Source organism: Peromyscus californicus, unplaced genomic scaffold, assembly GCF_007827085.1.
Source record: "Peromyscus californicus insignis strain IS unplaced genomic scaffold, ASM782708v3 Scaffold_21__1_contigs__length_65335640, whole genome shotgun sequence".
Classification (NCBI taxonomy): Eukaryota; Metazoa; Chordata; class Mammalia; order Rodentia; family Cricetidae; genus Peromyscus; species Peromyscus californicus.
The window spans coordinates 63,732,056-63,743,584 of record NW_026294514.1 but is presented as its reverse complement, the minus strand read 5'-3'; the positions used below and the strand labels follow the sequence as shown (position 1 = coordinate 63,743,584).

The following is an 11,529-nucleotide window of genomic DNA, read 5'->3' as shown; positions in this document are numbered from 1 at the left end:
GGTCACTCCTAGGAACTGCCCTGCTTGTCACTGGTGGGCCCCTTGGTAATCCACTAGGTCCCCCCCTTTCTCCTCCTCCCTGCCACCACATTTCAGGAAAGAAGGAAGGGACAGTATTTCACAACAGCACATTTGAGATTAGAGAAATACTTTCGTTTTCTTTTCTCCATCAGGGCGGAGTCCTCCCTGGTGAGTTAATAGTCAGGCTGACTTCCTGCTCTCAGCTGTGGGCCACAACTGACAGTCTGGAAGCCTGTGAGGAGGCCGAGGGACCAGAGCTCACCCTCCTAGGCCCCAGGAGCAGCTTCAGGAACAGGTACGTCTTTCTCCCTCTCTACCTTTTCCCTCTGACAACACGGGTGATTTCATGTCTTGATTTAGTGGCTGCAGTTTCAGTCAGTCCAAACCTGGGACATGAAGAACTTTTGCCCTGGAGAAGAGGAGAGACCAGGGGAAGTTGGGGGAAGAGACAGAGAGACACAGAGAAACAGAGGGAGAGACAGACAGAGACAGAGAGAGACAGACAGAGACAGAGACAGGTAGACAGAGAACACCTGGAGATTTCAACCCTGGGTGAGATATAAGGCTAGCTTGCCATGATGCACACAGTCACAACTTTCTTTGTGACCACTGCTCAGCTGTCAGAAGGAGACTCTGGTCACAGCCGTCAGGGACTCCTGGGGACCTCTGTGGCATGCTTCTGAGTTACCTCATGAACTCGGAGTGTTCTCAGGCCCTCTGCCTCTCTCTGTTTTCCTAAGTCACCTCAGGAAGAAGGTCAGATAGCAGAGGCTCAGTGTAAACAGCTGCCCCGCCCCCATCCTGGTCTCCTACCTGTCTGGAAGGACTTGTCACCTAGGAAGCTGTCCCAGGGGCCATTCCTGGTCTGAGCTCTCACTGTCAGGTTTTGATCCAAGGAAGACATAAAAGGCCCTTGATAGCAAAGGCCAGGGCAAGCTGTGGGTTTATTTTCCCTACAGTGTCTGTCCTGGGCCAATGATACCTCTAACAGGGAAATGGTAGAGCTCTGTGCTCCAGCAGTGGTAGCTCAGATGTGCTGCTCAGAAATAATGTTAGTCAGTGTGCCTGCCACTGCCAAGGAAGCAGTGCAATTGTCCCAGTACTGCAGTGGAAACTAGGGCCTTCGATATGCTTGACTTTATATCTCTAGTTTAAAGATTTTAGAACCAAGGTTTTGCTAAGTTACTCAGGCTGGCCTTGAACCTGTACAGGATCCTGTTGTCTGGGTCTTTTGAGAGACTGGGGTTTCAGGCCTGCACCGTCAGGCCCATTTCTTAATAGAATGTGGTTTATAAGCTTTCAAACCTTGTGGAAATACAGAATGAGTAAAACCACTTTAACTGTTCCCCACACACATTCCCATAGCTCTTCGTCTTGAGTTCAAGTTTCCTGTTTTTCTTTTCTTTTTAAATTTAAGACAGGGTCTCTTGGTCTTTTTATTATGTAGTCTAGGCTGTCCTAAAACTTGTTTATGTAGAACAGGCTGGCCTGAGACTCACAATACAGATCTGTTTCTGCCTCCCAAGTACTGGCATTAAAGGTATGAACCTTGATCTTCGATCTTCTTTATATTCTAATATATATATATTCTCTCTCTCTCTCTCTCTCTCTCTCTCTCTCTCTCTCTCTCTCTCTCTCTCACACACACACACACACACACACACACACACACACACACAGAGAGAGAGAGAGAGACAGAGAGAGAGAGAGAGAGAGAGAGAGAGAGAGAACAGAGACAGGAGACAGAGACACACACAGAGAGACAGAAAGATAGACAGAGACAGAGACACAGAAAAATACACACAGAGAGAGAACCATCAGAGCAAGTGCCTTCTGAGGCCAGAAGAGGATGTCAGAGCCCCTGCAGGTAGTTGGAATTACAGGTAGTCTTGAGCTGCCAGACATGGGTGCTGGGAACTGAACTCCAGTCCCTGGGACGAGCAGACAGTGCTCTAAACCACTGACCTATCTCTCCAGCCTCTTTAGCTTTTCCTATGCTTTTCTGTGCAAAGCTCGTTTTCATAATGTGTATTTTCACTTTATAATAGTGTTCTGTGTTTTGAGACTTAGAGTATTTAAAAAGTAGGAACCTTTGTGAAGTCCTCACCATAAAGCATGTACATTTGCTTTGTTCTTTTTACTGGCTACCTGGTACTACTAAGATGACTGGTATATGAACTGAGAGGTTCATAATTTTTATTATGTTTACTTGTGTGTGCATGTGTGCACAGCCATGAATGTGTCATGGAGTCAGGGGACAACGTAGAGGAGTTGGTTCTTTCCTTCTACCTTGTGGTTTCTGGGGATCCAACCGGAGTCATCTACCTTGGTTGCTGGCTCCTTCATTAACTGAGCCATCTTGCCAGTCCTTACCCTGAGTTTAAACCAGTCTTCTTTTGATGGACATTTAGGTCACTACCACAGTTCACTGTCACCAGCAAGCTGTGAGAACAGTGGCCATATAGTGCATGTTGCTTACTTTCACTTGTCTTGGGTCTAAAACAAACAAGAGTGGAGTTCCTGAGTCAAAGGGCAGCAGTGACCACTTGTCTACAGATGCTGCTAATGGCCTGTGTGGAGGAGGCAGGGTCAGTGCGCTTCCCTGTCAATAGCAAAGGAGATGAGGAGTCCTCCCTCCCTCAGCCAGAGTGCAGGGCAGCAGACATGTGTGTTTGCATTCTCCCTAATAAGTGGGAATGGGCTGCTCTTCCTGTGCACCCTGGTAAATTCCCTCTCCTTCCACGGCTGTATTTTTCACCACCCTTATTCAGATGTTAGTCCTTCTTCCACACGTTTGCTAAATATCCTAGGAGACTGTGGAGATGATCCACCTGGTGTTGATATTTTGTGTTTGCTGAGTTCTCTCTTCTACAAAGTTAAAATTTGAATTTCAGTCTTGACCTTGTAAGAAAAAAAGCATCCTCAAATAAAGCGATACCAGAAGCCAGTGACAAAATCAAACACCTCTTGGGTTTTACATTTCTGCTTGCAGAGCCTGGGTTTGAACCTAGAATTTTTGAACCTTTCTGCTTACCAGGCAAGCTCTCTACCACTGAGCTATACTCACAGACCTCTTTTCACTTTTTAATTTTGAGATAGCATCTCAATCAGTTGACCTTGAAGCTCCTGCTGCAGCTTTCTGAGTAGCTGAGCTTACAGGCCTGCCCCTCCAGGCCTGGCATGAGTTTTTGTTTGGTTTGTTTTGGCCACAGTTCTACAGTCTTCTAGAAACAGAGCTTCGTCTATCTTTCTTCAGAGAAGGCTTCTTTTCTTGTGTCTGTCTCCACTTTTAGGCAGAAGTATTCTCCACTGGAGGCACCTTAGCCGCCCCAGTTCTCACCACCCCATGTTTCCCTCTTTCGGATTTGTAACTTTCCATCCTTAAGGGCTGTCTCCAACTCTTCCTCCATGACATGGACTTAATTTTTAGTATGTTTGTTCCTTGTCATTTCTAAAATTAAATAATTTTGTGTTTTTTGTGTGTGTTTGTCAATGCAGTGTGCATGTGTGTGTGAATGCAGTGTGCATGTGTGTGTGAATGCAGTGTTATGTGAGTGTGAATACAGCATGTATGTGTGTGTGGATGCAGTGTGTGTGTGTGTGTGTGTGTGTGTGTGTGTGTGTGTGTGTGTGTGTCATGGCACATGTGCAGAGAGCAGAGGACAATGTTGGGTGTTGGTCCTCACCTCCCACCTCGTTTGAGGAAGGTTCTCTCATTTGCCTGTGTCCACTAGGCTGGTTGGATGGTGAATCTTACTGGATTCTCCTGTCTCCATCTCCTGTTGAGCTGCAGATGTGCTGGAATTGCAGACAGCCCTGAAATATCTGGCTTTTATGTGAGTTCTGGGGATTTGAACTCATGTCTTTACACATATGGATCAAGCCATTGAACCACCTCCCTAGTCCTGATTTCTATTTTAATTTTTAAAATTATGTTATTATTTTATGTGTATGGGCGCTTTGCCTGCATGTGTGTCCATGCAACATACCATGCCTGGTGCCCCAGAAAGCCATAAGAGGGTGTCAGATTCCCAGGAGTTCCAGACACTTATGAGTCACCATGTGGGTGCTGGAAACTGAACCTGGATCCCCTGGAAAAGCAGTCAGTGCTCTTAACCACTGAGCCATCTCTCCATCCCCTAATTTCTAATTTTTGAAGAACTAGATTGTGATGAAGGGTAAAGTGGATCTTTTATGAGGGGCTTTATGTTATCAACACGCTTTGCAAGCTCTTCTGAAGGCTCTGTGTGTTAACTTCCTGCCCATCTTCATCCCCATTTACATCAGCTCTTGATCTCCACAAAGTGCTTTGAGGACAGTTTCCTAACGTCGGTCATTCTTCCAGATGGGGTCTTCCTGAGGCTTCCAGTCTACTGTCCTTTATTTACTGTATGCTTCCTGTGGTTTGCAGTCCATCTCACTTATGGTCGGACCTGGGCAGCTCACACCACACTTAGCTTTCCACAAGATGTAATCTGGGGATGTGTTTTTGTTTTCTATCTGAGGTTTTGTTTTGATTCCTATTGGTTTCTGAGGACATCATTGATTGATCCCCAAGGGCCTCTACAGGCCTTTGTCTTTCTGGATTCTTCTCCTTTGTCATTGACTATGGTGACCTCTCTGTCATAAAGCAGAAGATGCCACCACTGTGTGTCCTAAACAGTGAATGCACTGTGTGGATGCTTGAATGAGGATGATTCCCATGGGCTCATAGATTTGAATACTTGGTCATCAGGGAGTGGCACAATTTGAAAGGATTAGGAGGTGTGGTCATGGTGGAGTTAGAGTGTCCCTGGGTGTGGGCTTTGAGGTTTCCAAAAGCCATTCCGAGCCCAAAGTCTGTCTCTTCCTGCTGCCTGCGATCCACATGTAAAGCTCTCTGCTCCTTCTCGGGCACTCTGTTACCTGATGACAATGGATTAAACCTCTGAAACTGTAAGCAAGCCACAATTAAATGCTTTCCTTTTTAAAGAGCTGCTAGGACCATGGTGTCTCTTCAGAGCAATAGAACACTGACTAAGACATCCTGTATTTGTGGGACTTCCTTTGCTGTCAAGCTTCCAAGCCACACAGCACAGAACACTTCGAAATGCATTCATGGCTGACATACCCTGGGGAAACCACAGAACTTACCAAGAAGCAGTTCCAACCTGGGCCTGCCCTTTCCTCGTGTTGACTATGAAGACGGCGTGTGGTCTCTGGCTGTGGTAGGCCTGGACTCCTGTACACTGCCACCCTGTGTGACTTCTGGTTCCTGTTTCTGTCCCAAACACCTATAAGTAGTTAGACTCAAGTTTCCAGCCTTGATAATGTAAAAATGGCTTGTCTTTTTTTCTTTTTTTTTTAAGTATAAAGTGGTTTTTCTAAAATTAGATTTTTCATTTTATTCTTTATGTGTATCAGTGTTTCGTCTCTATTTCTGTATGATACACACATATGTGCTTGTTACCCTATACCACATAGATGTCAGAAGAGGGCATCAGATCCCCTGGAACTGAAATTACAGGTGGTTATAAACCACCACATGGGTGTGAGGAATTGAACCCAGGTCCTTTGCAAGAGCAAAAAGTGACTAACCACTGAGCTTTCTCTGCAGCCCCTGGCTCAAGTCTTCTGACTTTTAAGTCTCACGATCCCCGTCTCCTCTCCCTTGTGCTTTTTGTTTTGTTTTGTTTTCTGTGATTTTTTGAAACAGGGTTTCTCTGTGTAGCCCTGGCTGTCCTGGAACTTGCTCTGTAGACCAGGTTGGCCTACGAACTCAGAGATCCGCCCTCCTCTGCTTCCCGATGCCGGGATTAAAGGCGTGTGTAGATGTAATTCAGTGGTCTTATTAAACAAGAAACACAGAGCCGATTCAGAGAAGAAACCAAGAGGTCAGAGCTAAGAGCCTCACCCTTCCTGATTCAGGGATCCTCCTCAGCCAAGAGAGCTCACCGAAAAAAAAAAACCTACTTCCTGTGTGTCTGTTTCTCAAGTCTCCTTGTTCTGGCTTCTGATTGGTTGTAAACCCAATCATGTGACTGCCTCGTCACTGCCTGTATGTACCGCCCTCCAGGTCCTTAAAGGCGTGCGCCACCGCCGCCATGCACTTGCTATGGCTCTAATAGCTCTGACCCCAGGCAACTTTATTTATACCACCACAGGCGTGTGCCACCACCACCGGCCTGGCTACGTTCCCTTCTACAATGATTTAAACACGTTCTTCTAATGCTCATGCCACCTGTGTCAGGATTTCCTCAGTAATGAGAGGAAGCAGAGGTGTCTGGATTCCGCCTTCACTACAGTCCTCATGGCCGTCAACTGACTGAAGCTGCCTTCCGTAGTTTATAGCTTGAGCTCTGGAAACAACCTGTGCGGTTCTTTTTCCTCCCTAAGATTTTTCTCCTACATCTTTATTACAATCTGTTTTTATTTTTATTGTTGTTTTACTTTTAGGAATCCCATTTAGACTTTCCTGATTTTGTAAGTTGATGTCATGTATCCATTTGGAAAATTCCCCAGTCATTATTTCTGCGTGTATTACATTCTTATATTTTTGGTTGTGAGCCTAGCCTTTAATACCTGAGCCATCTCTCCAGCCACACACACACACACACACATCTTATTCCTTCTATTTCTATATCTTCCCTCCTTTCTCCTTCCTCCCTCCTTCCTTCATTCCATTGTCTTACAGAGTATAGGTTTCTTTTCTTTTGAAAAAAGATTTATTTATATTTTATGTATGTGAATGTTTCATCTGCACGTACATAAGTACACCACATGTGTGCTTGGTGTCCATGGATGGCACAACAGGGTGTCAGATCCCTTGACAAGAGTTATAGATGGTTGTGAGCCACCGTGTGGGTACTGGGAATTGAACTCATATCCTCTGAAAGAGCAGTAAGTACTCTTAACCACTGAGCTGTCTCTCCAGCCCAGAGAGTAATGGGTTTCATTCTGACATTTCATGCAAGTGTATCAGTGTTTACCTCTCTAGGATTGAAGGTACGAGGCAGGTTCCATGTCCAGACTGTCTCGTGTTTTTTCCTGAATTATTCTCATTTAAATTGTTTATTCTTTGTTAGTTGGATGTTTTCTATTGCTCTGTCTTCTGGATTGCCCCTTCACCAGTAGTGTGTTGCTTAGTTTTCCTATTCTTCTCCTAAAACCTTCTATCAAGTTCAAGAAACCTGAGAGCTGGACAGATGGTTCAGCATTTAAGAGCACTGGCTGCTCTTCCAGAGGACCTGGGTTCAATTCTCAGCACCAATCTAGTGGTTCACAATTGTCTATAACTCCAGTTCCCGAGGATTTGACACCCTCTTCCGACCTGTTAGAGCATCAGGAAGGCATGTGATGCATAGACATACCACAGACAAAATACCTACACACATAAAATAAAATAAATATACATAAAATAAAATAAATACACAGAAAATAAAATAAATACACAGAAAATAAAATAAATACACAGAAAATAAAATAAATACACAGAAAAGAAAATAAATACACAGAAAATGAAAACAATACTTTAGAAACTTCGTGGTGCCTCTGAACTTCCTGAGATAGCTCTCTGACATGCTTTTTCCCAATGCTTGTAAAATTATGTTTATTTACTTTGGAGGTGTAAATTTTTCAGCTAAACTTATAAAAACAAAACAAAACACTTTTACCATCCTCTACAAGTCATCTGTGGTTGATATATTGTATACCCCAATATATTGTGTACCCTAATAAAACTTATCTGGGGTCAGAGAACAGAACAGCCACTAGATTAGACATAGAAGGCCCGACGGTGGTGGCACATGCCTTTAATCCTAGCATTCCGGAGGCCGAGATCCATCCCAATCTCTGTGAGTTCAAGGCCACACTAGGAACAGAGCCAGGCATGGTGGCACACACCTTTAATCCCAGCACTTGAGATCTCATGTTTTTGCTTGGGAAAGACACCCACCTTTAATTCCAGGAAGTGATGGCAAGAAGTAGAAATGTATAGGTGTGAGGATCAGGAACTAGACCTTTTAAGCAGTTCAACTAAGACCCTTTAGAGTGAGGACTCAGAGGCTCTTGGGCTGAGGATTTCCCAGAAGGCTTTTAAGCAGTTCAGTTGAGATTCATTCAGGTGCGGACTCAGAGGCATTCAGTCTGAAGAAACAGGATCAGCTGAGGAATGGCGAGGTGAGGTTGGCTGTGGCTTGTTACATTCCTCTGATCTTTCAGCGTTCACCCCAATATCTGGCTCCAGGTTTTTTTTATTAATAAGACCATTTAGCAATTCATCTTGCAGTCATCTGTAGATGTAACCAACGGTCTTATTAAATAAGAAACACAGAGCCAATTCAGAGAAGAAAGCCAAGAGGTCAGAGCTAAGAGCCTCATCCTTCCTGATTCAGCCAAGAGAGCTCTCCAAAAAAAAAAAAAAAAACCTACTTCCTGTGTGTCTGTCTTTATAGTCTTTCTGTTCTGCCTTCTCATTGGTTGTAAACCCAAACATGTGACTGCCTCGTCACTGCCTGTATGTACCACCCTCCAGGTCCTTAAAGGCGTGCGCCACCGCTGCCACGCACTTGCTATGGCTCTAATAGCTCTGACCCCCAGGCAACTTTATTTATTAACATACAATTAAAATCACATTTCAGTACAAGTAAAATACCACCACAGTCATCTGCACAAATGAAGATCTTACAACACTCTAGGAACCCAGAACATGATGTAAACTGTTTAAGTTTGAAAGTCCTGCCTACAATCCCAGCACTAGAGAGGCTGACAGGGGGGTTCCTCTCAGTCTGAGACCATCCTGGTCTACGGAGTAGGTAACAGGCTAGTGTGGGCTACATGGTGAGTCAGTCTCTCTCTGTCTCTTTTAAATTAAAAGGAACTTTCTTCATTTCTTTTCCAAATATATCGTCTTGTATGTTGATTTTTTTGTTTTGTTTTGTTTTTCGAGACAGGGTTTCTCTATGTAGCCCTGGCTGTCCTGGATCTCGTTCTGTAGATCAGGCTGGCCTCGAACTCACACAGATCCACCTGCCTCTGCCTCCTGAGTGCTGGGATTAAAAGGCGTGCGCCACCATCGCCTGGCATATGTTGATTTTTGTATCCTGTAATTTTACTGAATCTATTAGTTAGTAATAATGTGTGTATATAAAATTTAGTATTTTCTATAAATAATAATGTCATTTTCAAACAGTTTTACTTATTCTCCCTCCCTCCTTCCCTTTCTTCTTCTCTCCTTCCTTCCAGTATAGTATAAAGAGAGAACGTTGAGAGTGACACCCTTTCTTGTCCCTTTCCCTTGTCCTCAAAGGGAAAAGCTCTCAGCTTTTTGCTCCTGAGAATAGTATCATGGCTTCCTCATATACGATCTTTATTATACTGAGGTACAGTTCTTCTAGGCTGAGTTTTTGAGAGGTTTATCTTTTATCATGAAAGCATGCTGAGTTTTGCCCAATGCCTTTTCGGTATCTGTTGATGTGATACAGTTTACTTTTTGCCTTCTGTTAGTGTGATGCAGCCCATTTACCCATGTGCAAATGTTGAAGCTTTCTTGTTTTGCATCATCCAAGTGGGGTGACGTGAAATGCCTGACATTTGTGGAAGGGTTTCTGGGTTGGTTTCCTGTCCATGGATTTTATAAACTAGGCTCAGAGGACAGACAAGTTGACAGTTTACTTTCCTTCGCCACGAGTACCAAAGTCATTCTCTGCAGTTAGGAAAGTGTAGTTTGGTTACATATTGTATCTGTGACATAGGCTGGCTTCTTCTGAGCCTGGACAGAGGCACTGTTTGGGACCCTTGGTTTGTCAGGGCTGGAAGCCATGCTCTGAAGTTAGGCAGGCTGCCAGGGTGGCTGTTGGCCGAGGTGAGGCCATAGGCTAGGCTCTGAGCCAGATGTGGCGGCTTGGTATTGGGCTGCTAAGATGGGTGGAACCAAGGCTGTGCTCTGCCGTGAGGCAGAGCCAATATATTGTCCTGGGGAGTAGGCTGGCTCTGGGGCCACACTGGAATGCTGGCTAGGAAAGACTGGTCAGTGTGGTCCCTGGACAGACGGAGTCAGAAGCCTGACTTTGCAGACCAGAGCAGCTGACTAGGCTCTCCCATGGGTGCCACTGATAGTGTAGACACAGCTCCATCCCCAGCGTCTCATCCCTGCCCCACTCTTTGTTGTTCAGTGGTCCACTGCTGAGTCGTTCAGTGTTCTTCACTGAGCAAAACAGATGGAGTTCTGGGGAACTGCATGTTCTCATTTGCCTGTTTCCCTACTAGAGAGAAACCTTAGACTCAGGGTCACCATCTTGGTAAGGCCTGTTCCAGCTTGAGGAAGGGGCAATGCAGTCAAAGTGGAACTGATTCTCTTGCCCTTCTGATGTGGGTTTTGTGGCCCATGGGTAAGGTTCAGTCTCATCCTCCAGTTGTTGTGTGTGGGAGGAGAGTTGCTGGTCAGTCCTTCTGTGTGGAGATTAAAGTTATAGACATCCTGACATCAGCAAGATGTCTTTTAACCTAAGGGCTATCTGTCACCTCCTGACATTCCTGTTCAGATCGTGGAAACATCCAATCATACAGTGTCTTGTTTAGAGTTTCTATTGCAGTGATAAAACACCATGACCAAAACCAATTTGGTGTGGAAAGGGTTTTTTTGGCTTACACATACACATCACAGTCCATCATCAAAGGAAGTCAGGAACCTAAAGGGAGGAATTGAAGCAGAAACTATGGATTAGCACTGCTTCCTGGCTGGATCAGTTTGCTTTCTTATATACCCCAGGACCACCTGTCCAGGGGAGACAATCCCATGGTGAACTGGACCCTCCCACATCAATCATCAATCAAGAAAATGCCCCACAGACTTGCTTATAGGCAATACAGATGGAGGCATTCTTTTTTTCAACTAAGGTTCTTCTTTTCAAATAACTTTAGCTTGTGAAAAGTTGACAAAATAAACAAACAACTTTTAAAAACCCAAACTAACCAGGACACAATGTGTGTTTCTCATTCACAAGATCTACCTTTTCCCAGTCCAGAGGAAAAAATTCAGCCCGTCACCTTTATCAATCTGCTCATCCTTTTTGATATCCACTTTCATTTTTTGACAGTGTTTGGAGTATAATTTATTTGCAATAAAATTTACCCATTTGAATATACAATCCAATGACACTTCACAGAGCCTTACAACCAGCACCACAGTCAGGTTTGGAACTTTGGCTTACCCATCCCAGAAGAACCCTTCATGGATGTGTACAGTCCATTCTTGGTCCCCTTAGTCCACACAACCACTTACACATCTGTCTCTATAGATTCCATTTCTGGGCACTTCATAGAAATGGAACTATACATTGTGTGGCCTTCTGTGTTTGGCTTCTTTTGTTAAGAAAATATATCTTTGAGATTCATTCACGTTGCAGAATATATTAGCATTTTGTTCCTATTTATTGAGAAATAATATTTCATTGTATGGATTGTCCATTTTTATTTTTCTACCCTCCAACTAAAGGCCATTTTGACTATTCCCTATCTTTTGGCTATCAA

General features: G+C 44.3%; 1 protein-coding gene across 2 annotated transcripts in view; it reads left to right on the top strand.

The window, feature by feature from the left end:
• Window positions 1-227: 227 nt before the first annotated feature.
• The window catches only part of Sp100 (SP100 nuclear antigen), a 73,042-nt gene continuing 61,740 nt past the window's right edge, over window positions 228-11,529 (top strand). For both annotated transcript variants that reach the window (XM_052750555.1, XM_052750554.1), the window contains exon 1: window positions 228-316. The gene's annotated coding sequence lies outside the window, so the exon portion shown is untranslated. The remainder of the gene's footprint in view (window positions 317-11,529) is intronic.